The sequence below is a fragment of the Heptranchias perlo genome, chromosome 35 (assembly GCF_035084215.1).
Source record: "Heptranchias perlo isolate sHepPer1 chromosome 35, sHepPer1.hap1, whole genome shotgun sequence".
Taxonomy (NCBI): domain Eukaryota; kingdom Metazoa; phylum Chordata; class Chondrichthyes; order Hexanchiformes; family Hexanchidae; genus Heptranchias; species Heptranchias perlo.
The window spans coordinates 13,424,253-13,450,343 of record NC_090359.1 but is presented as its reverse complement, the minus strand read 5'-3'; the positions used below and the strand labels follow the sequence as shown (position 1 = coordinate 13,450,343).

Sequence of the window (26,091 nt, the reverse complement as noted above, 5' to 3'; positions counted from 1 at the left end):
AGAGACAGAAAACTGCTCATTATTCCAGGATTATCCAGGAATCCAAAGATACCCCCGGTGTCTCTTCTCGACCACAAACCGACTTCTTGCACCCCCTGCCTCCTCCACCCTCACGACAAAAATTGCGAGGAGCTCCTGGACTATTTTGTCACAAAGATTGAGACCATCCGTTCAGCTGCCGCTCCAGTGGAAAACTCTCCAGTGGCTGGAGTCAGACGGAGCACAAAAGAAGATGGTAGTGGTTGTTGGAGGCCAATCATCTCAGCCCCAGGACATTGCTGCAGGAGTTCCTCAGGGCAGTGTCTTTGGCCCAACCATCTTCAGCTGTTTCATCAATGACCTTTCCCCCATCATAAGGTCAGAAATGGGGATGTTTGCTGATGATTGCGCAGTGTTCAGTTCCATTCGCAAACCCACAGATAAGAAGCAGTCCGTGCCCACATGCAGCAAGACCTGGACAATATCCAGGCTTGGGCTCATAAGTAGCAAGTAACATTCATGCCAGACAATTGCCAGGCAATGACAATCTCCAACAAGAGAGAGTCTGACCACCTCCCCTTGACATTCAACGGCACTACCATCGCCGAATCCCCCACCATCAACATCCTGGGTGTCACCATTGACCAGAAACTTAACTGGACCAGCCATATAAGTACTGTGGCTACACGATTAGGCCAGAAGCTGGGTATTCTGTGGTGAGTGACCCACCTCCGGACTCCCCAAAGCCTTTCCACCATCGACAAGGCACAAGTCAGGAGTGTGATGAAATACTCTCCACTTGCCTGGATGAGTGCAGCTCCAACAACACTCAAGAAGCTCGACACCATCCAGGACAAAGTCGCCCACTTGATTGGCACCCCATCCACCACCCTAAACATTCACTCCCTTCACCACCGGCGCACTGTGGCTGCAGAGTGTACCATCCACAGGATGCACTGCAGCAACTCGCCAAGGCTTCATCGACAGCACCTCCCAAACCCACGACCTCTAACATATAGAAGGACAAGGGCAGCAGGCACATGGAATAACACCACCTGCACGTTCCCCTCCAAGTCACACACCATCCCGACTTGGAAATATATCACCGTTCCTTCATCGTCGCTGGGTCAAAATCCTGGAACTCCCTACCTAACAGCACTGTGGGAGAACCTTCACCACATGGACTGCAACGGTTCAAGAAGGCGGCTCACCACCACCTTCTCAAGGGCAATTCGGGATGGGCAATAAATGGTGGCCTCGCCAGCGACGCCCACATCCCATGAACGATTAAAAAAAGGCAATAATGGCGCGGCTGGGATAAAAACCATGCTGGCAAAGCTCAATGGATTAGCAGTCCATCACCTCAACCACTCAGCCACCTGGTCGCAAGAACAGTGCAAAGAAAGCCCTTTTATTTGATTCTTTCAAGGCAAAAATCTTGGACTCAAAGGTCAGAGTCGGAAAGCCGCTTTTCAATCACCAGTTCCGAGATTCTGGACAACACCCTTGTGAAATGGTAGCGTGGCCGAGCGGTCGAAGGCGCTGGATTTAGGCTCCAGTCTCTCCGGGGGCGTGGGTTCAAATCCCACCGCTGCCATAATTCGAGCTGTTAATTATTTTACCCTCATCACCAAAATCTTTCTTTTCTCAGCAGTGTCATGCGTGCCATTAATGTTGTTGGGGCACAACTGCCACACCTGATGTACATCGTCGTGATCGTTTTGTGGTTGACACTCTGCGTTGTGGTCGCAGTAACATCGGAGCGAATCCGAGTCTCCACAGAGTTCATTTACCGATTTTTTCCTTTCCCACATGTGCTGAGAGGATGCAGCAAGAAATCAATCTTCAGAACATGAAAGAAAAATGTTTTGGTGAAACCTTTCAATTCCGTCAAATCCCACCTCTCTCACATGCCTGTACTTGATGTTCCACAGTTCAAACCCACCTCTTCTCCCAGCTTTTTCTTCCTTCCACAGTCAATAGGCCGCCTTTCCTTTCCTCCTTCCATTTCATGGACACTTTCCTGCGGCATTGCCGACTCTAACATTCACTTTCACGATCTCACTCCTTTAAGTTTGTTCTGCTCCGACCGCTGTTTCTATTGGGCACATGTCCCATTCACACCAATGTTCATTTGTGCCTTGAAATCAGTCGATACATTTCGATCTGCGTGACCGCTCGACAGACAAACACGACGAAAGCAGGGCTGGTCTCTGGAAAGACAGCCGCCCGAATGTTCACGAAATTTACTTGGGGAATCTTGTGATCCAGGGGATGGTAACTGAAGAACTGGTTTTTGTTTTGATGCTTGTTGGCTCTTTTCTCTCAGCAGTTGAGTTGCGTGAGCGACGGGCAGCGTAACAGAGCTGCGAATGGCGGTTGAAAGGTTCACATTTGGCAAGTTGGGGCGGTGCAGTAAGATCGGAAGTGTTCCGCCTTGATCTTAATAGTTCTGTTGAAACATGCGATTGAATCGAGTAGAGGATAAATGTAAAGAGCGCCTGTGGGGAAAAAGGAGCGATTACAGGCCATGAGCGAAAGGTCTTTCAAATTCTCGTGGCGCAGGACGCTGTGTGCGGAAACGGCAGATTTTAAAGCGCGTGTGTCGGAAAGTAAAGTGCGATCTTGTGTGTGAGAAGAGCACAAGAAAGTTGTGCTTGAAGCTGCGCCCTTGAGGCAAGTTGCAGGTTGTCAGGAAAACTGCGATAGTGAAAGCTCAAAATAAACCCAGAAACTGCTGGCAACACTCAGCAGGTCAGGTAGTATCTGTGGAGAGATACTCAAGTATTTATCCAATTCTCCTTTTAAAGTTACGATTGAATCGAGCTCCACCATCCTTTAAGGCAGTGCGTTCCAGATCATAACAATTCGCTGTGTAAAAAAAAATCTCCTTATTTCCCTTCTGGTTCTTTTGCCAATTATCTTAAATCTGCGTCCGTTGGTTGCCGACCCTCCCGCCAGTGGGTGAAGTTTCTCCTTATTCACTCGATCAAAACCCCTCTTAATTTTGAACACGTGGATTACTTCTACCCTTAACCTTCATTGCTCGAAGCAGAACAATCCCAGGTTCTCGAGTCTCTCCACACAACTAAACCCCATCCCTGGTATAATTCTGGTAAATCTCCTCTCCATCCTCTCCAAGACCTTGACATCCTTAATAAATTATAGTGCCCAGAATTGGACACAATACTTCAGATGAGGCCTGAACAATGATTTATAAACGTTTAACATAACTTCCTTGCTTTTGTGTTCTATTTCTCTATTATTAAGCCAAGGAACCGGATGCTGTTTTAACGGCTTCACCAACTTGTGCTGCCAGTCAAAGATGTTGATGAAAACTGTCGAAACTTAGCACTATACAAATGCACAAGGAGAAACTTTATTGAACCCCAACTTGTATACAAGTGGATGTGCACCTCAAACAATGGTTGAGGGTGCAACTTCGCCGAGTCAATGAAACAGTTCATGTTTATACAATTCATTAGGCAACGCCCACCTGTTACAGAATATGGGGGTACACGTACATTCTTTATTGGCTCAGGTAGTTGGTCAATCAAGTAGTGAGCCAGCCCCCGAACATCCACAGCCATCACGTCGGCCTGAGCAGATGTCAGCTATTTTCTTTCTCTCTGCATTCCTGTTCCTTGTTATCAGTAAGGCTGGAGCCAGTCTCAAGGCTTCATGGCCATTCATCAACTCTATTATTATTATATTCTGTCCTTATCTCAAGGAAGGCCAGGCTGTGCTCGGCCTAATTATCAACATACCAAGGCTCAAACGCAATTACACAATTGTGCTCACATTGTGTTTGTGGCTGATCCTATCATGTGAGTTAATAAAGAGTTAATATGGTCAAGTATCCCGTCATGCACTTCCACAAAATTACCAGCAACACATTGGGTGAGAACGGATAACACAGCACAGGCCGGGATGGCGGAGAGAGAGAGAGACACGTGTTGTGATCTGTAACTTTTTATAAACACTTCAGTTTATTTCACTCCGTGTGCAACACCGTGCGATCTCCCCTGGTGCGTCAGGTTTCTGTGTTTATACAGAGTGTAATGTATTGAATTGTCTCTTGGATCACACGGAGTGGTAGACGGGGGTCTGTGTGCGGAGGGTTCGTGGGGTGAGCTCTGATTCCCGCCCTCTTCTGGATTGAAAGGAGAAAAGAATGAATGAGAGAGAGAAGCGATGTGGGAGAAGGGATGATGGAAGAATTTGTCCGTGAACTTAATTAAAGTGGCCAAAAATAAGATAATATTAAGATATAATCTGCAGAACATTAATACAAGCTGTAAAACAAAAGCAAAATACTGCAGATGCTGGAAATCTGAAGTAAAAACAGAAAATGCTGGAAATACTCAGCAGGTCAGGCAGCGTCTGTGGAGAGAGTTCTGATGAAATGTCATCGACTTGAAAGGATGTTTCTCTCTCCACAGATGCTGCCTGACCTGCTGAGTGTTTCCCGCATTTTCTGTTTTTATTATTAATATAACCTGAGCTCTCTCGAGCGTTCATTGGTCGATTCGCTGATAAAGCTGGGAATTGAGGGGAAGCTGGTTCATGGCGAACCCCAGCTCTGAATCCCCCCGGCAGAGAGTTCAAGGAATGTTTAATATAAATGAGATTCACCGACAGGATCAGAAAATCTCTCCTTGATGGTCGGTCTCATTCTCCCGAAGTGAGGAATGAGCGGGAGGGGCAATTCCACCCGGGGTTATATTTTATTCCAAGAAGATGACCTAAAGTGCAGTTTACAGTGGGGCTGAAACAACTCAATGGGGCGAGCGTTCAACAGATTGAAAAGGGCCCTGGTTCGATCCTGGGTTTCAGCAGTTTTCTGTTATTTTGTTTCATCTTCTATGGGCCGATTCTCAAACATTTATTTACACTGACATTTTTACCCGACACTGAACGGTTGGGGATGGAATAGAGAGACATCAAGGATGTCTGTATTTAGCTTTTTTTTCTCTATTTCCTTCTGCCTTTCTCTCTGGTTTTTGTTTCTCTCGGTGCTCGATGAACATTTGATTTGATGCATTTGTCCTAAACTGATGCCTTTTCCACATCTCAGGGCGGTCAGACACGCTCTGTCTGTCTGTTACTGCTTGTGACCATTAACGGGAACAGGCCGCGAGTTAAACATTTATCAGCAAACCGCCAGAGAGATAACACAGCGGGAATAAAACACATTGCCTCACATTGTTAGACACCGAGTGACACAGATTGTAATGTGTGTCAGTAAACAGACCCAGAAAACAGAGTCCGAGAAAGGAAAGAAATAGAGAGATAGAAAAGAGTCATAAAAAGAAAGAAAACCCTTTCTCCACCCCAACAACAACAACAACTTGCATTTATATCGCGCCTTTAACGGAGTAAAACGTCCCAAGGCGCTTCACAGGAGCGATTATCAAACAAAATGTGACACGGAGCCACATAAGGAGATATTGGGACAGGTGAGGTCGGTTTTAAGTGTCTTAAGGGAGGAGAGAGAGGTCGAGAGGCGGGGAGGTTTAGGGAGGGAAATCCAGAGCTTTGGGCCCAGTCGGTTGAAGGCACGGCCGCCAATGGTGGAGCGATTAAAATCGTGGATGCGCAAGAGGCCTATTTTTTCATGCCCTCTCTTTGCTTTCCTATTTTCCTTTTTAATTTCACCAACGTTTAATGATTTCTCACCATTTAAAACATATTCTGTTCTTTTATTCTTCCCATCAAAGTGAATAACCTCACATTTCCCCACATTATACTCCATCTGCCACCTTCTTGCCCACTCACTTAACCTGTCTATATCCCTTTGCAGACACTTTGTGTCCTCCTCACAGCTTACTTTCCTATCTATCTTTGTATCGTCAGCAAACTTGGACACATTGCACTCGGTCCCTTCATCTAATTCGTTAATACAGATTGAAAATAGCTGACGCCCAAAAACGGCCGGCATTGCTCTCTGTTCAGTCAAGAGGAACTTCCCTGCCTGGAAATTGGTCCCAGCCTTGTTGAGGTGCAACACGTCCATCTTGTGCAGGTGTTTAATATTAATCAATGCACAATGAGGCCCTGGGAAAGCGAGGATCTATCCACAGATACCACCTGACCTGCTGAGTGTTGCCAGCAGTTTCAGGTTTTATTTTTGTGCTTTCACTGGAGCAGTTTTCCTGACAACCTGCAACTTCCCTCAAGGGCGCAGCTTCAAGCACAACTTTCTTGTGCTCTTCTCACACACAAGATCGCACTTTACTTTCCGACACACGCGCTTTAAAATCTGCCGTTTCCACACACAGCGTCCTGCGCCACGAGAATTTGAAAGACCTTCTGCTCATGGCCTGTAATCGCTCCTTTTTCCCCACAGGCGCTCTTTACATTTATCCTCGACTCGCTTCAATCTCACGCTTCAACAGAACTATTAAGATCAAGGCGGAACACTTCCGATCTTACTGCACCGCCCCAACTTGCCAAATGTGCACCTTTCAACCGCCATTCGCAGCTCTGCAGCGCTTCCCGTCGCTCACGCAACTCAACTGTTTCGAGAAAAGAGCCAACAAGCATCAAAACAAAAAGCAGTTCTTCAGTTACCATCCCCTGGATCATAAGATCACCCAAGTGAATTTCGTGAACATTCGGGCGGCTGTCTTTCCAGAGACCAGCCCTGCTTTCGTCGTGTTTGTCTGTCGAGCGGTCTCGCAGATCGAAATGTATCGACTGGTTTCAAGGCAGAAATGAACATTGGTGCGAATGGGACATGTGCCCAATAGAAACAGCGGTCGGAGCAGAACAAACTTAAAGGCGTGAGATCGTGAAAGTGAATGTTAGAGTCGGCAATGTTCATGAAATGGAAGGAGGAAAGTAAAGACGGCCTATTGACTGTGGAAGGAAGAAAAAGCTGGGAGAACAGGCGGGTTTGAACTGCGGCACATGAAGTACAGGCATGTGAGAGTGCTGGGATTAGATGGAATATTTGGTTTTATTTCATGTATCAAAGATTGAAATATTACTGCATTCGATGAGCAAGAGAGGCAGAAGACAAAAACTATGCCGTGACTCGGATTCGAACCGAGGTTGCTGCGGCCACAACGCAGAGTACTAACCACTATACGATCACGGCACCACACCACAGCTGGAACTGCTCTGCCTGTAGTATTTATAAAGCTCCATGAAGGTAGCAAAAGATCCCAAGGGGCTTCACAGTCACGTTTTCAAACAAAATTTGACACAACCACAGAAGGAGATATTAGAAGCAAAATACTGCCGATGTTGGAAATTTGAAAAAAAAAACAGAAAATGTTGTAAATAATCAGCAAGTCAGGCAGCATCTGTGGAGAGAGAAACAGAGTTAACGTTTCAGGTCGATGATCCGTCGTCAGAACTGGAAAAGGTTGAAGATTAAACAGAAATTGTGCACTTTGATTGATACTTCACGTTATTCACATCTTACACTCGCAACACCTCCGGCCGCCAATCAGGACTTTGCTGATTTGAGCAGAGTTCAGCGAGCAATGCAAAATTCATCCACCGTGGCTTCGGATTGGACCGAGACCCAGGACTTCTGGATGAATATAATGAAGGAACCAACACATCAAACGGTAAATGCAATAATGGCGCGGATGGGATAAAAACCATGCGTGGAGAGAGAGGTCGAGAGTGAGCATGTGGCGGTGCGTGGCGTTGAGCGTGGATCTCAGGAAGCGGCGGGAGCAGTGGTTGGAGGAACGCTGAATATCATGGAGATATCTGGAATCATGGGTGGATCCGAAACTTGAAGGGTGGAATTTAAGTTGGAATCCACGTGGAATAAGTCGGAGCCGGACACAGTTGCTAAGGAAGGAGATGTGTCTGTGAAAGTGAGTTTTAGTAGAAACCTGATCAAACACTCTCTCTTCAGCAGCACCGAATCTCTCTCCTTCAGAGCTGTCCTGGTCCGCAGTTCCATTTCATCCTTCGCCTCATCCGGCGCTTCAACAAAAAACTTTTTTCTTCCTTTCAGGTGTCAAGGACCGCAAGTTTCAACAACTCTTAGATTCCAACACCCCTCCCGATCCTTCTTCCCCTTCACTTTCCTCTGACCCCACCCCTCCCTCCAATCTCTTTGTCGTGTTTTCACCATTCACTCTGACCTTCCCCTCTCTGACCCCGAACGTCAGTCCTCAGCAAAGGCTTCAGTTTCATCCCCTTACGCCCCCACCTCAATGGGTTTCGAGCTCGACACGATGCTGTGCTCTTCTTCCGTCGCCTTCACCTCCGCGCCCATTTCTTTGTCCAGGAGTCTTCCCCCCGCACAGCGGACCCTGTCTCCCATCTTCAGATTTCTCATTCCACCTGGACCCCTCCCTCTATCCTCTTACCCTCTCTTGATCTTTCCATTGGGAACTGCCAGCGTGACATCGGCCGTCTCAATTTCTTTACTCCCCTCACTCACTCTAACCTCCCTCCATCTGAACTCGCAGCACTCCGTTCTCTCAGGTCCAACCCTGACATTGTCATTAAACCTGCTGACAATGGCGGCGCTCTTGTTGTTGTGAGGCTGAACGCCAACTCTCCGATACCTCCTCCTACCTTCCCTTGGAGCGTGATCCCACCACCGAACATCAAGCCATAGTTTCCCAGACCTTCAATGACCTTATCTCCTCTGGAGATCTTCCTCCACAAGGCCTCCACCTCATTGTCCCCCAACCCCGCTTCTAACTCCTTCCAAGATCCACATGCAGAACTGACCCAGGAGATCCATCGTCTCAGCCTGTTCGTGCCCCCGGATAATTATTTCTTCCTAGTTTGACTCTACTTTCTCTCCCCTCGTCCAGTCTATTCCGACCAATATCCACGAATCTTACAACTCCATGTGCCACTTGAACAATTTCCAGTTCCCCGGCACTAACCATCTCCTTTTCACCATGGACTTCCAGTCCGTCTACACCTCCACCACCACCCCCCCCCCCACCCCCACCCCCCACAACAGGACGGCCTGCGGGCCCTCCGCCTATTCCATGAACGAAGGCCCAACCTATCCCCATCCTCCACCACTCTCCTCCGTCTGGCTGAACTTGTTCTTACTTTGGACAACTTCTCCTTTGACTCCACTCACTTTCTCCAAATGAAAGATGTCACTATGGGAACTCATGTGGGTCCGAGCTATGCCTGACTTTTTCTGGGGGATACGTGGAAGATTCTTTGTTCCAGTACTACTCAGTTCCCCTCACCTCTTTTTCTGGTACATCGATGTCACTTCCTGCTCTCGCCCCAATCAAGTTCGCTTCCAATTTCCACCCTCCCCTCGCCTTCACACGGTCCATCTCTGAACCTTCCATTCCCTTCCTCGTCTTCTCTATCTCCATTTCCGGGGATGGTCTGTCAACCAATATCTGTTATAAGGCCACCGACCCCAACAGCTACCTTGATTACACTTCATCCAACCCCGCTTCCTGTAAGGACTCTATTCTGTTCTCCCAGTTTCTCCATCTCCGTCGTGTCTGTTCTGATGATGCCACCATCCACACAAATGCTTCCGATCTGTCTTCCTTTTTCCTCAATCGAGGATTCCCCTCCACTGCAGTTGACTGGGCCCTCGACTGTGTCGGTCCTATTGACTCCACTTCTGCCCTTACCCCTTCCCCTCCCTCCCTCCCAGAACCATGATAGGGTCCCCCTTGTCCTTGGCTTCCACCTCACCAGCCTCCACATTCAATGTATGATCCTCCGCCATTTCCTCCACGTACAAGCGCGATGCCACCACCAAAAACATCTTCCCCTCCCCTCCCTTTTCAGCCTTCATAATGGACCGCTCCCTCCACAACACCCTGGTCCACTCTTCCATCACCCCCAACACTCGCTCTGCTCCCCACGGTACCTTCCCATGCGAGTGCAGGAGATGCAAAACCTGACCTTTCGCCTCCTCCCTTCCCACCTTCCAGGGTCCCAAACATTCCTTCCAGGTGAAACAGCGATTTATTTGTAATTGCTTTGCTGAACACCTCCGCTCAGTCCACAAGCGTGACCCTGAGCTTCCGGTCGCTTGCCATTTTAATTCCCCGTCCCACTCCCACTCTGACCTCTCTGTCCTCGGCCTCTTACTCCGTTCCAATGAAGCTCAACATAAGCTCGAGAAACAGTACCTCATCTTTCGATCAGGCTCTTTACAACCTTCTGAACTCAACATTGATTTCAATAACTTCAGATCATAAACACTGATCACATTTTTTCGGACAGCAAGTGCTGATTGTGGTTCAAATTTTGCCATTTACAGCTCCTCGAGACCCATCTTTTGTTTCTTTACTTGTCCCATTACCACCCTCCTTGCCTTGCACCATCACCCCTTTTGTTATTTAATCACTCCTGCCCTCCACCCTATCAGAGACCTTCCCTTTTGTTCTTTCCTCCCCTCCCCTTCCTCCCCCATCTCTTTTCCTGACGCTGGACTTGCTTAAAAATTGTTTAATCTTCAACCTTTTCCATTTCTGACGAAGGGTCATCGACCTGAAACGTTAACTCTGTTTCTCTCTCCACAGACACTGCCTGACTTGTTGATTATTTGCAGCATTTTCTGGTTTTATTTCAGATTTCCAGCATCTGCAGTATTTTGCTTCTAATATCTCCTTCTGTGGCTCGGTGTCAGATTTTGTTTCAAAACGCTCCTGTGAAGCGCCTTGGGACGTTTTGCTACATTAAAGGTAAATAGTACAGACAACGTTGACACAGGTGGGATGTGGTGCCGTGATCGGATAGTGGTTCGGACTCTGTGTTGTGACCTGCTGCAACCTCGATTCGAATCTGAGTCACGTCACAGTGCGCGCTGCTTCTTTTGTCTTCTGCCTCTCATGCGAATAGAATGCAGTCATCTTTGATCCGTGAAAGCAAATCTCATATTCCATCAAATCCCAGCACTCTCACATGCCTGTACTTGATGTTCCACAGTTCAAACCCGCCTCTTCTCCCAGCTTTTTCTTCCTTCCACACTCAATAGGCCGCCTTTACTTTCCTCCTTCCATTTCATGGACACTTTCCTGCTCCATTGCCGACTCCAACATTCACTTTCACGATCTCACTCCTTTAAGTTTGTTCTGCTCCTACCGCTGTTTCTATTGGGCACATGTCCTATTCACACCAATGTTCATTTGTGCCTTGAAACCAATCGATACGTTTCGATCTGCGTGACCGCTCGACAGACAAACACGACGAAAGCAGGGCTGGTCTCTGGAAAGACAGCCGCCCGAATGTTCACGAAATTTACTTGTGGAATCTTGTGATCCAGGGGATGGTAACTGAAGAACTGGTTTTTGTTTTGATGCTTGTTGGATCTTTTCTCTCAGCAGTTGAGTTGCGTGAATGACGGGCAGCGCAAAACAGCTGCGAATGGCGGTTGAAAGGTTCACATTTGGCAAGTTGGGGCGGTGCAGTCAGATCGGAAGTGTTCCGCCTTGATCTTAATAGTTCTGTTGAAATTTGTGATTGAATCGAGTAGAGGATAAATGTAAAGAGCGCCTGTGATGAAAAAGGAGCGATTACAGGCCATGAGCGAAAGGTCTTTCAAATTCTCGTGGCGCAGGACGCTGTGTGTGGAAACGGCAGATTTTAAAGCGCGTGTGTCGGAAAGTAAAGTGCGATCTTGTGTGTGAGAAGAGCCCAAGAAAGTTGTTCTTGAAGCTGCGCCCTTGAGGCAAGTTGCAGATTGTCAGGAAAACTGCTATAGTGAAAGCTCGAAAATAAACCCAGAAACTACTGGCAACACTCAACAGATCAGGCAACATCTGTGGAGAGATATTCGCTTTCCCAGGGCCTCATTGTGTATTGATTAATATTAAAGACCTGCACAAGATGGACGTGTTGCACCTCAACAAGGCTTGGACGAATTTCAAAGCAGGGAAGTTCCTCTTAACTGAACAGAGAGCAATGCCGGCCGTTTTTGGGTGTCAGCTATTTTCAATCTGTATTAACGACTTGGATGGTGGGACCGAGTGCAATGTGTCCAAGTTTGCTGACGATACAAAGCAAGATGGGAAAGTAAACTGTGAGGAGGACACAACGTGTCTGCAAAGGGATATAGACAGGTTTAGTGAGTGGGCAAGAAGGCGGCAGATGGAATACAATGTGTGGAAATGTGAGGTTATTCACTTTGATGGGAAGAATAAAAGAACAGAATATGTTTTAAATGGTGAGAAATAATTAAACGTTGGTGAAATTAAAAAGGAAATTAGGAAAGCAAAGAGAGGGCATGAAAAAATACTGGCAAGTAAAATTAAGGAAAACCCAAAATGTTTTATAAATACATAAAGAGCAAGAGGATAACTAAGGAAAGAGTAGGGCCTATTAGAGGCCAAAAAGATAACCTATTCGTGGAGGTGGAAGACGTGGGAATGGTTCTCAATGAATAATTTGCGTCTTCGCAAAAGAGGGGGACGATGCAGAGATTGTAGTTAAGGAGGAGGAATGTGAAATATTGGATGGGATAAACATAATGAGAGAGGAAGTATTAAGGGGTTTAGCATCTTTGAAAGTAGATAAATTGCCAGGCTCGGATGAAATGTATCCCAGGCTGTTGAAAGAAGCAAGGGAGGAAATAAGGGAGGTCCTGACCATCATTTTCCAATCGTCCCTGGCTACAGGCATGGTGTCGGAGGATTGGAGGACTGCTAAAGTTGGCCGTTCTTTAAAAATGGAGAAAAGGACAGACCCAGTAAATACAGGCCAGTCAGTCTAACCTCGGTGGTGGGCAAATTATTGGAATCAATTCTGAGGGACAGCATGAACCTTCATTTAGAAAGGCACGGATTAATCAAGGACAGTCAACATGGATTTGTTCAGCGAAGGTTTTGTCTGACTGACTTGATTGAATTTTTTGTGGAGGTGACAAGGAGGGTTGGTGAGGGTCATGCGTTTGATGTAGTGTACATGGATTTTAGCAAGGCTTTTGACAAGGTCCCACATGGCAGACTGGTCAAAAAAATAAAAGCCCATGGGATCCAGGGGAAAGTGACAAATTGGATTCAAAATTCGCTGAGTGGCAGGAAGCAAAGGGTCATGGTTGACGGATTGTGACTGGAAGGCTGTTTCCATTGGGGTTCACGGGGTTCAGTACTATGTCCCTTGCTTTTTGTGGTATATATTAATGATTTAGACTTAAATGTAGCGGGCATGATTAAGAAGTTGGCAGATGATACAAACATTGGCCGTGTGGTTAATAGTGAGGACGAAAGCGGTAGAATGCAGAAAGATATCAGTGGACTGGTCAGGTGGGCAGACAAGTGGCAAATGGAATTCAACCCAGAAACGTGTGAGGTAATGCATTTGGGGAGGTCAAACAAGGCAAGGGAATACACAATAAATGGGAGAATACTGAGAGGTGTGGAGGGAGAGAGAGACCTTGGAGTGCGTGTCCACTGATCCCTGAAGGTAGCAGGACAGGTAGATAAGTTGGTTAAGGAGTCATACGGGATACTTTCCTTTACTGGCCGAGGCATAGAATATTAGAGCAGGGAAGTTATGCTAGAACTGTATAAAACACTAGTTAGGCCACAGCTTGAGTGCTGTGCACAGTTGTGGTCACCACATTACAGCAAAGATGTGATTGCACTTGAGAGGGTACAAAGGAGATTTATGAGGATGTTGTCAGGACTGGAGAATTTTAGCTATGGGGAAAGATTGGACAGGCTGGGGTTGTTTTCTTTGGAACAGAGGAGCCTGAGGTGTGGTTTAATTGAGGTGTATAAAATTATGAGGGGCCTGGATAGAATGGACAGGAAGGACCTATTTCCCTTAGCAGAGGGCCCATTTAGCAGGGGATTGGTCGGAGGATTAGAGATGAGCTGAGGAAAACAAAATTCACTCAGAGGGTGGTGGGGTTCTGGAACTCACTTCCTGAAAGTGTGGTAGAGGCAGAAACCATCATCACATTTAAAAAGTACTTGGATATGCACTTGAATTGCCATAACCTAAAGGGCTACGGACCAAGTGCTGGAAAGTGGGATTAGGCGGGGTGGCTCTTTTACGACCTGTAGAGACATGATGGCCTGAATGGCCTCCATCTGTGCCATAAATTATCCATGTTTCCATGTTGATGTTCATTTTGCTGTCTTGTACATGAAATACAAGAAGTTAACATGCAGGTACAGCAAGCAATTAGGAAGGCAAATGGTATGTTGGCCTTTATTGCAAGGGGGTTGGAGTACAAGAGTAAGGAAGTCTTGTTGCAATTATACAGGGCTTTGGTGAGACCACACCTCGGGCATTGTGTGCAGCTTTGGTTTCCTTATCTAAGAAAGGACATACATGCCTTAGTTGCGGTGCAATGAAGGTTCACTAGATTAATTCCTGGGATGAGACGGTTGTCCTATGAGTGGAGATTGCGTAGAATGGGCCTATACTCGCTGGAGTTCAGAAGAATGAGAGGTGATCTCATTGAAACATGAAAAATTCCGAGACGGATCGACAGGGTAGATGATGAGAGGCTGTTTCCCCCGGCTGTGGAATCCACAACAAGGGGTCTTAGTCTCAGGGTAAAGGGTCAACCATTTAGGACTGAGGTGAGGACGACTTTCTTCATTCAGAGGGTTGTGAATCTTTGGAATTCTCTATCCCAGAGGGCTGTGGATATTGAGTGTATTCAAGTCTGAGATCGATAGATTTTTGGACTCTAAGGGAATCAAGGGACATGTGGATCGGGCGGGAAAGTGGAGTTGAGATCGAAGATCAGCCATGATCTGAGTGAATGGTGGAGCAGGCTCGAGGGGCCGCATGGCCTCCTCCTGTTCCTATTTCTTATGTTCTTAGAATGTGGAACTCGGTACCACAAGGAATAGTTGAGGATACTAGCATTGATGCATTTAGGGAAAGCTCGACAAACACATGAGGGAGAAAGGAATAGAGGATATGTTGATAGGGTGCGGTGAAGAAGGGTGGGAATGTGGAGCATGAACACAGTCATGGAACATTTAGGCACAATGGACCGTTTCTGTGCTGTAAATTCTATGTAATTCTACTATAGACAAGTTAATAGAAGGTGCAGACAGTTGATAAGTTGAATTTAATGTGGAAATTATGAGATAATATATTTTATGAGGAAAAACAAGGACTGGAAGTGCACACTCAATAGAACGGCACAGACGCTGTGAATGAACAGAGAGACCTCGCGTTTCAAATATATATTTCATGAAAGTACAGATCCAGGTCGATAATGCCCATCTCCAACCTCCCTTTCCTCTCCAAAGTCCTTGAACGTGTTGTCGCCTCCCAAACCCGTGCCCATTTCAACCGCAATTGCATGTTTGAATCCCTCCAATCAGTTTTCCGCCCCTGCCACAATACTGAAACGGCCCTAATCAAAGTCACAATTTACATCCTCTGTGACTGTGACCGTGGTGAACTATCCCTCCTCATCCTTCTCGACCTGTCTGCAGCCTTTGACATGGTTGACCACACCATCCTCCTCCAGTGTCTCTCCTCCGTCTTCCAGCTGGATGGAACTGAGCTCGTCTGGTTCCATTCCTATCTCTCCAATCGGAGCCAGGGAATCAAATGGAATGGCTTCTCTTCCCGTTCCTGCACCATTACCTCTGGAGTTCCCGAAGGATCTATCCTTGACCCCCACCTATTTCTCATCCACATGCTGCCTCTTGCGATATCATCCGAAAACATAATGTCAGGTTCTACATGTACGCTGATAACACCCACCTCTACCTGACCACCTGTCTCGACCCCTCCACTGTCTCTGATTTCTCACACTGCTTTTTCAACATCCAGTAATGGATGAGAAAAACATTCCTCCAAATAAATATTGGCACAAACTCCGTTCACTAGTCACCGACTCCATCCCTCTCTCTGGCCACAAATAAATAGACCATCATGAAATGTTCACAGTCCGTTTCTTGAGCCTTCTCCTTCGTAGAAGAATCTTTTAAACTCCTCGCACAAGTAACCATTGAACTTAATGTCTTGTTTTGCGGTATGTTCTAGATTGTTCCAGGTCAGCATTGCAATAATTCGGGGTAGTTGAAAAGTGGGATCATTATATTAAATCGAGATATTTATCACAGCCCCGCCCCCCAAACATTCAAACCACCGTTCAGGAGGAGAACCCCTCTGCTCACTGACCTACATTGGCTCCCAGTCCACCAACATCTCAAATTTGAAATTCTCATCCTCGTGTTCAAATCCCTCCATGACCTCGTCCCGCCCGATCTCTGTAACCTCCTCCACCCCAACAACCCTCCGAGATCTCTGAGCTCCTCCAATTCAGGCCTCTTGCGCATCCACGATTTTCATCGCTCCACCATTGGCGGCCGTGCCTTCAACCGACTGGGCCCAAAGCTCTGGATTTCCCTCCCTGAACCTCCCCGCCTCTCCACCTCTCTCTCCTCCCTTAAGTCACTTAAAACATACCTCACCTGTCCCAATATCTCCTTATGTGGCTCCGTGTCACATTTTGTTTGATAATCGCTCCTGTGAAGCGCCTTGGGACGTTTTACTCCGTTAAAGGCGCGATATAAATGCAAGTTGTTGTTGTTGTTGGGGTGGAGAAAGGGTTTTCTTTCTTTTTATGACTCTTTTCTATCTCTTTATTTCTTTCCTTTCTCGGACTCTGTTTTCCGGGTCTGTTTACTGACACACATTACAATCTGTGTCACTCGGTGTCTAACAATGTGAGGCAATGTGTTTTATTCCCGCTGTGTTATCTCTCTGGCGGTTTGCTGATAAATGTTTAACTCGCGGCCTGTTCCCGTTAATGGTCACAAGCAGTAACAGACAGACAGAGCGTGTCTGACCGCCCTGAGATGTGGAAAAGGCATCAGTTTAGGACAAATGCATCAAATCAAATGTTCATCGGGCACCGAGAGAGACAAAATCCAGAGAGAAAGGCAGAAGGAAATAGAGAAATAAAAGCTAAATACAGACATCCTTGATGTCTCTCTATTCCATCCCCAACCGTTCAGTGTCGGGTAAAAATGTCAGTGCAAATAAATGTTCGAGAATCGGCCCAAAGAAGAAGAAACAAAATAATCCAAAACTGCCGAAACCCGGGATCTTTAGATCTTCAGTCCAACGCTCTCCCAACTGAGCTATTTCGGACCCACATCAAACTGGCCTTTGGGTCATCCTGTTTGAATAAAATATAACCCCGGGTGGAATTGCCCCTCCCGCTCATTCCTCACTTCGGGAGAATGAGTCCGACCATCAAGCAGAGATTTTCTGATACTGTCGGTGAATCTCATTTATATTAAACATTCATTGAACTCTCTGCCGGGGGGATTCAGAGCTGGGGTTCGCCATGAACCAGCTTCCCCTCAATTCCCAGCTTTATCAGTGAATCGACCAACAAACGCTCGAAGGAGCTCAGGTTATATTAATAATAAAAACAGAAAATGCGGGAAACACTCAGCAGGTCAGGCAGCATCTCCAGCCTGGACTGAGTTAGCTGATCTCACGAGGTGTGCTACTGAGCCACGGAGCAAGAAAAGCCGAGGCTCAGTCCCGGGCCTGAGCCGAGTGAGCTGACTCAATGTGTTCCTGGTAATTTTCATCAACATCTTTGAATGTGGCAGCACGATTTCTTCAAGCCGTTAAAAGAGCATCCAGTTCCTTGGCTTAATAATAGAGAAATAGAGTACAAAAGCAAGGAAGTTATATTAAACGTTTATAAATCATTGTTCAGGCCTCATCTGAAGTATTGTGTCCAATTCTGGGCACTATAATTTATTAAGGAGGTCAAGGTCTTGGAGAGGATGGAGAGGAGATTTACCAGAATTATACCAGGGATGGGGTTTAGTTGTGTGGAGAGACTCGAGAACCTGGGATTGTTCTGCTTCGAGCAATGAAGGTTAAGGGTAGAAGTAATCCACGTGTTCAAAATTAAGAGGGGTTTTGATGGAGTGAATAAGGAGAAACTTCACCCACTGGCGGGAGGGTCGGCAACCAACGGACGCAGATTTAAGATAATTAGCAAAAGAACTAGAAGGGAAATAAGGAGATTTTTTTGACACAGGGAATTGATATGATCTGGAACGCACTGCCGTAACGGATTGTGGAGCTCGATTCAATCGTAACTTTAAAAGGAGAATTGGATAAATACTTGAGTATCTCTCCACAGCTACCACCTGACCTGCTGAGTGTTGCCAGCGGTTTCTGGGTTTATTTTTGAGCTTTCACTATCGCAGTTTTCCTGACAACCTGCAACTTGCCTCAAGGGCGCAGCTTCAAGCACAACTTTCTTGTGCTCTTCTCACACACAAGATCGCACTTTACTTTCCGACACACGCGCTTTAAAATCTGCCGTTTCCGCACACAGCGTCCTGCGCCACGAGAATTTGAAAAACCTTTCGCTCATGGCCTGTAATCGCTCATTTTTCCCCACAGGCGCTCTTTATATTTATCATCTACTCGATTCAATCGCACGCTTCAATGGAACTATTAAGATCAAGGCGGAACACTTCCGATCTTACTGCACCGCCCCAACTTGCCAAATGTGCACCTTTCAACCGCCATTCGCAGCTCTGTGGCGCTGCCCGTCGCTCACGCAACTCAACTGCTGAGAGAAAAGAGCCAACAAGCATCAAAACAAAAACCAGTTCTTCAGTTACCATCCCCTGGATCACAAGATTCCACAAGTAAATTTTGTGAACAATCGGGCGGCTGTCTTTCCAGAGACCAGCCCTGCTTTCGTCGTGTTTGTCTGTCGAGCGGTCACTCAGATCGAAATGTATCGACTGGTTTCAAGGCACAAATGATCATTGGTGCGAATGGGACATGTGCCCAATAGAAACAGTGGTCAGAGCAGAACAAACTTAAAGGCGTGAGATCGTGAGAGTGAATGTTAGAGTCGGCAATGCCGCAGGAAAGTGTCCATGAAATGGGAGGAGGAAAGTAAAGGCGGCCTATTGACTGTGGAAGGAAGAAAAAACTGGGAGAAGAGGTGGGTTTGAACTGTGGAACATCAAGTACAGGCATGTGAGAGTGCTGGGATTTGATGGAATAAATAGGTTTTCGCCACCAACAAAAAATGTTTTTCTCATGTGTTCAATATTGAGAAATTGTTGCATTTTTTTCGCAAGCGCGGGAGAGAACAAAAGGAGCAGCGCACACTATGTCGTGATTCGGATTCGAACCGAGGTTGCTGCGACCACAACGCAGAGTACTAACCACTATACGATCACGGCGCCTCACGTCAGTCGGTGAGTTTTTGCCCGAACTATTTACATAGCACCATTAAGGTAGCGAAACGTCCCAAGGCGCTTCACAGGAGATTTTAAACAAAATTTGACCCCGAGCCACAGAAGGAGATATGAGAAGCAAAATACTGCCGATGCTGGAAATTTGAAATAAAACCAGAAAATGCTGTAAATAATCAGCAAGTCAGGCAGCGTCGGTGGAGAGAGAAACAGAGTTAACTTTTCAGGTCGATGACCCTTCGTCAGAAATGGAAAAAGTTGAAGATTAAACAGTTTTTAAGCAAGTCCAGCGTCAGGAAAAGGGATGGGGGAGGAAGGGGAGGGGAGGAAAGAACAAAAGGGAAGGTCTCTGATAGGGTGGAGGGCAGGAGTGATTAAATATCAAAAGGGATGATGGTGCAAGGCAAGGAGGGTGGTAATGGGACAAGTAAAGAAACAAAAGATGGGTCTCGAGGAGCTGTAAATGGCAAAATTTGAACCACAATCAGCACTTGCTGTCCGAAAAAATGTGATCAGTGTTTATGATCTGAAGTTATTGAAATCAATGTTGAGTTCAGAAGGTTGTAAAGAGCCTGATCGAAAGATGAGGTGCTGTTTCTCGAGCTTATGTTGAGCTTCATTGGAACGGAGTAAGAGGCCGAGGACAGAGAGGTCAGAGTGGGAGTGGAACGGGGAATTAAAATGGCAAGCGACCGGAAGCTCAGGTTCACGCTTGTGGACTGAGCGGAGGTGTTCAGCAAAGCTATTACAAATAAATCGCTGTTTCACCTGGAAGGAATGTTTGGGACCCTGGAAGGTGGGAAGGGAGAAGGTGAAAGGTCAGGTGTTGCATCTCCTGCACTCGCATGGGAAGGTGCCGAGGGGAGGAGAGCGAGTGTTGGGGGTGATGGAAGAGTGGACCAGGGTTTCCTGGAGGGAGCGGTCCCTTCGGAAGGCTGAAAGGGGAGGGGAGGGGAAGATGTTTGTGGTGATGGTGGAAGTGGCGGAGGATGATACGTTGAATGTGGAGGCTGGTGGGGTGGAAGGTAAGGACAAGGGGACCTACCGTGGTTCTGAGAGGGAGTGGAATGGGTCAGGGCAGAAGTGCAGGAAATAGGACGGACACAGTCGAGGTCCAGTCAACTGCAGTGGAGGGGAATCCTCTGTTGAGGAAAAAGGAAGACATATCAGAAGTACTGTTGTGGAAAGTGGCATCGTCAGAACAGACGCGACGGAGAAAGAAAAACTGTGAGAATGGGATAGAAACAGCGGTCGTAGCAGAACAAATAAGATCGTGAAAGTGAATGTTAGAGTCGGCAATGCCGGAGGAAAGTGTCCCTGAAATGGAAGGAGGAAAGGAAAGCCGGCCTATTGATTATGGAAGGAAGAAAAAGCCTGGAGAACAGACCGTTTTGAACTGTGGAACATCAAGTCCAGGCATGTGAGAGTGCTGGGATTTGAAGGAATGGATAGGTTTTCACCAGCAACAAAAACATTTTCTTTCATGTGCTGAAGATTGATTTCTTGCTGCATTCTATTCACAAATGTGGCAGAGGACAAAAGCGGTAAACAAAACTGTCCTGCAACTCGGATTCCTGCCACCACAACGCAGAGTATGGACCATGATACGATCACGGCGACGCACATCAGCTGTGGCAGTCGTGCCCGAACAACAGCAATGTCGCGCACGGTACTGGTTGGAAAAGAAGGATGTTTGGTGATGTGGTTAAAGTACTAAGCACTTTAAATTCTGGCAGAGGTGGGATCGGAACCCATATCCTTTCAGAGACTGGAGTTTTAATCCAGCGCCTTGGACCGCTCGGCCACGCGACCAATTGATAGTGTTCCCTCATAATTTGCTATCTAATGATAGAAATGCGGCTTTCTTGCTTTTTGACCTTTGAGTCGAGGATTTTCCATTGAACGAATAAAATAAATGGACTTTCTGAGCAATGTTCATGCGACGAGGTGACCGAGTGGTTGAGGTGATGGATTCCTAATCCACTGTGCTCTGCACGCATGGTTTTTATCCCATCCGCGCCATTATTACATTTACCGTTTGATGTGTTGGTTCCTTCCTTGTCTTCATCCAGAAGTCCTGGGCCTCGGTCCAATCCGAAGCCACGGTGGATGAACTTTGCATTGCTCGCTGAACTCTGCTCAAATCAGCAAAGTCCTGAGGTGTTGCGAGTGTAAGATGTGAATAACGTGAAGTATCAATCAAAGTGCACAATGACACCCCGGGAAAGCGGGGATCTCTCCACAGATACTGCGATTTATTTATTAATCCAACTGTCTTTTGCGAAATGACCGAATGTGTTTATTTATATATCTGTATGGGTAAGGAAAACCCCACTTTGATCATTTCCAGGAACCAGTCAAGTACATAAATTAGTTTGTCAAACTCAAAACAACCGCTGGGATTTGCTGATTGAAAATTTCAATGGAAATTGAGACCGTCACGAAGTATCGGAACAAATATACCCGCTGGGGTTTCGGGGTTGTTATCGGTTTATTGATATCACTGAGGAACCCATTTTAAACTAGGTGTAGGTGCAAATCTAACGATGGATTTCAAATTTATCACCTTAACCACTGCTTAGTTAAAATCGCAATGAGTGATCGCTCGGTAACACACCGTGCATCCAGCCCCCAACCCGTCTCCGTTCAATCATATTCTGAAAGTGACAATCACCTGTTTAATTTTTTCTTCTGTTCTATTTTTCTCTGTAGTTTTGTAAGAAGATGACAGCCGAAGACATAAAATTAAAAGATGGTGTCTGAAAAATGCTTCCCCCCTGCCGGGGAATTAAACCCCGGACGAAGATGGGGCAACTCACCACGATAAGAGAGAAAGAAAGAACGAAAGAAAGACAGAGTCAGTTGTCGTTGTCTAACAAAGAGATGGAAATGTAAATGGTTCTTTCAAGAGTGGCCCGTGGAAAATGAAACAAACCGTCATCAAATAAATAGTTAAAAGAAATGCACTGATACGTGAAGCATGTCTAATACCATCTGGGATGAGTGCACAGTCAATGCAGCAGTTCCTCGTTAGTATAGTGGTGAGTATCACCGCCTGTCACGCGGGAGACCGGGGTTCAATTCCCCGACGGGGAGATTAAACTTTTGCCGCCTTTTAAAGCTTTTTCTCTCATTTATCTCTAATATTCGATGCGGAATATACAGTGTAAAACTGACTCGGAGTTTCCCACTTTCCCCGATTTAATTTCACTGATATTCCAGCGGTTTTAAAATCTGCTCTCAGCTTCACTCTTCACCTCGATGTTCGACTGGTTTCTGTGATGTTGGGGATTTCGGGAGGAGGCCGAGATGGATCATCCACTCGGCACTTCTGGCTGAAGACGGTTTCTAAAACTTTGCACTCACACGCTGGGCTTTACCATCATTGAGGATGGGGATGTTCATAGAGCCTCTTCCCATTAGTTGTTTAATTATCCACCATCATTCACAAATGGGTGTGGCAGGACTGCAGAGCTTTGACCTGATCCGTTGTTTGTGGGATCGTTTAGCTCTGTCTACAGCATGCTGCTTCCACTGTTTGTCTAGTCGTCCTGTGTTACTTTCAGGTTATTGGTGTGTGTATATGTCTGTGTGCGAGTGTTTATGTAGCTCGGAATGTGTGTGTTTGTGTATGTGTGAATATGACTATGTCTGTCTCACTTGTTATATGCGTTTCTGAGTGTCCCTCTCTTTCTTTCTATCTGTCACTTTTAACCTGCTCCCCAAATAATTTTTCTCTGGACCTTGACGAACAAAGAGATGGAAAGTAAGTCTTCTTTCAACAGTGGCATGTGGAAAGTTAAACAAATTGTCATCAAAGAAGTAGTTAAAATAGATTCACTGAAACATGCATCCTTTTCATTGCTGCATGTGAGATCTTTCATGTCTGCGCCTGTTCCGAGACCTGTCTCTCTCTGGTGACAGCGCGATTCTGCGTTTCATTTCTTGCCCATCATTGTGGTTCTCACATCGAGCTGAAGCGTGAGGCAGAGAGCAGATTTTTAAAATCGCTGTGAAATCAATTTGTGGAAGTGGGAAAGGCCGAGTCAGTTTTTCATTGTATTTTCAACATCCAATATTGCAGATAAATGAAAGTGAAGCTTCGAAAGCAGCAATAACCTCCTCGTCGGGGAATTGAACCCCGGTCGCCCGCGTGACAGGCGGGGATACTCACCACTATACTAACGAGGAATTCGTGCAGACATTTGCCGTATATTCACCACAGATGCTTCACGTTTCAGTGAATCTGTTTGAACTGTTCATTTGATGACAGTTTGTTTAACTTTCCACGGACCACTGTTGAAAGAAGAATTACCGACCACTTTTCCATCTCATGTTGGATCATGATGTGGGTAACGCGGGAGAGAGTGAGACAGATCTTCTCAGGAAAATATAGAAAATATGAGGCACATACACAGACAGACAGACACAGACACACATACACATGGATTGACTCAGAAATACTGAGAGTCAGAATATGGATAATTTGGCTGATTTTTGTTCCATTTCTGTCGTAGATTTCGTGAAATCTTGCAGATCAATTAAAATGAGCATAAAACTCGAGGTCCTCAATGCTGTGGAATTTTAATTCACTTAAGAATTATTAATTCTACAAGAAACTTGTTGAATTTTGAAACGCAGAGATGAAACAGGTTGATGAATGACGGGATCTGAAGTCTGTCAGATTTGAACCTGCGCGGGGGAAATGAATGAATTTCGAATCTGTCACCTAACCCACCAGTTAGTAAAAATCACAATTGCTCTGCATCCAGTCCTCAAATAGTCTCCGTACAATAATATTCTGAAAGTGACAATCACCTGTTTTTTTGCTCTGTAGTTTTTGTTTCGGAAGAAGGTCGGCGAAGACATAAAATTAAAAGTTAGCGTCTGAAAACTGCTACCTCCCAGTCGGGGTATTGAACCCCGGACTAAGGTGGGGCAACTCACCACGATAAGAGAGAAAGAAAGAACGAAAGAAAGACAGAGTCAGTTGTCGTTGTCTAACAAAGAGATGGAAATGTAAATGGTTCTTTCAAGAGTGGCCCGTGGAAAATGAAAAAAACTGTCATCAAATAAATAGTTAAAAGAAATGCACTGATACGTGAAGCATGTCCAACACCATCTGGGATGAGTGCACAGTCAACGCAGCAGTTCCTCGTTAGTATAGTGGTGAGTATCCCCGCCTGTCACGCGGGAAACCGGGGTTCAATTCCCCGACGGGGAGTTTAAAATTTGCCGCCTTTTAAAGCTTTTTCTCTCATTTATCTCTGATATTCGATGCGGAATATACAGTGTAAAACTGACTCGGAGTTTCCCACTTTCCCCGATTTAATTTCACTGATATTCCAGCGGTTTTAAAATCTGCTCTCAGCTTCACTCTTCACCTCGATGTTCGACTGGTTTCTGTGATGTTGGGGATTTCGGGAGGAGGCCGAGATGGATCATCCACTCGGCACTTCTGGCTGAAGACGGTTTCTAAAACTTTGCACTCACACGCTGGGCTTTACCATCATTGAGGATGGGGATGTTCATAGAGCCTCTTCCCATTAGTTGTTTAATTATCCACCATCATTCACAAATGGGTGTGGCAGGACTGCAGAGCTTTGATCTGATCCGTTGTTTGTGGGATCGTTTAGCTCTGTCTACAGCATGCTGCTTCCACTGTTTGTCAAGTAGTCCTGTGTTACTTTCAGGTTATTGGTGTGTGTATATGTCTGTGTGCGAGTGTTTATGTAGCTCGGAATCTGTGTGTTTGTGTATGTGTGAATATGACTATGTCTGTCTCACTTGTTATATGCGTTTCTGAGTGTCCCTCTCTTTCTTTCTATCTGTCACTTTTAACCTGCTCCCCAAATAATTTTTCTCTGGACCTTGACTAACAAAGAGATAGAAAGTAAGTCTTCTTTCAGCAGTGGCATGTGGAAAGTTAAACAAATTGTCATCAAAGAAGTAGTTAAAATAGATTCACTGAAACATGCATCCTTTTCATTGCTGCATGTGAGATCTTTCATGTCTGCGCCTGTTCCGAGACCTGTCTCTCTCTGGTGACAGCGCGATTCTGCGTTTCATTTCTTGCCCATCATTGTGGTTCTCACATCGAGCTGAAGCGTGAGGCAGAGAGCAGATTTTTAAAATCGCTGTGAAATCAATTTGTGGAAGTGGGAAAGGCCGAGTCAGTTTTTCATTGTATTTTCAACATCCAATATTGCAGATAAATGAAAGTGAAGCTTCGAAAGCAGCAATAACCTCCTCGTCGGGGAATTGAACCCCGGTCGCCCGCGTGACAGGCGGGGATACTCACCACTATACTAACGAGGAATTCGTGCAGACATTTGCCGTATATTCACCACAGATGCTTCACGTTTCAGTGAATCTGTTTGAACTGTTCATTTGATGACAGTTTGTTTAACTTTCCACGGACCACTGTTGAAAGAAGAATTACCGACCACTTTTCCATCTCATGTTGGATCATGATGTGGGTAACGCGGGAGAGAGTGAGACAGAACTTCTCAGGAAAATATAGAAAATATGAGGCACATACACAGACAGACAGACACAGACACACATACACATGGATTGACTCAGAAATACTGAGAGTCAGAATATGGATAATTTGGCTGATTTTTGTTCCATTTCTGTCGTAGATTTCGTGAAATCTTGCAGATCAATTAAAATGAGCATAAAACTCGAGGTCCTCAATGCTGTGGAATTTTAATTCACTTAAGAATTATTAATTCTACAAGAAACTTGTTGAATTTTGAAACGCAGAGATGAAACAGGTTGATGAATGACGGGATCTGAAGTCTGTCAGATTTGAACCTGCGCGAGGGAAATGAATGAATTTCGAATCTGTCACCTAACCCACCAGTTAGTAAAAATCACAATTGCTCTGCATCCAGTCCTCAAATAGTCTCCGTACAATAATATTCTGAAAGTGACAATCACCTGTTTTTTTGCTCTGTAGTTT

At 45.9% G+C, this 26,091-nt stretch overlaps 1 protein-coding gene and 5 non-coding genes across 6 annotated transcripts in view; 3 read left to right on the top strand and 3 right to left on the bottom strand.

The window, feature by feature from the left end:
- Nucleotides 1–26,091, top strand: part of LOC137302245 (zona pellucida sperm-binding protein 3-like) — a 223,962-nt gene that overhangs the window by 71,731 nt on the left and 126,140 nt on the right. The gene's annotated exons all lie outside the window — the stretch shown is intronic.
- Nucleotides 1,495–1,576, top strand: trnal-uag (transfer RNA leucine (anticodon UAG)). Its single transcript has one exon. It is a non-coding gene; the product is annotated as a tRNA-Leu (tRNA).
- trnah-gug (transfer RNA histidin (anticodon GUG)) lies at nt 7,010–7,081 on the bottom strand. The gene has a single exon. It is a non-coding gene; the product is annotated as a tRNA-His (tRNA).
- On the bottom strand, nt 23,244–23,315 carry trnad-guc (transfer RNA aspartic acid (anticodon GUC)). Its single transcript has one exon. It is a non-coding gene; the product is annotated as a tRNA-Asp (tRNA).
- Nucleotides 24,277–24,348, top strand: trnad-guc (transfer RNA aspartic acid (anticodon GUC)). Its single transcript has one exon. It is a non-coding gene; the product is annotated as a tRNA-Asp (tRNA).
- On the bottom strand, nt 25,371–25,442 carry trnad-guc (transfer RNA aspartic acid (anticodon GUC)). The gene has a single exon. It is a non-coding gene; the product is annotated as a tRNA-Asp (tRNA).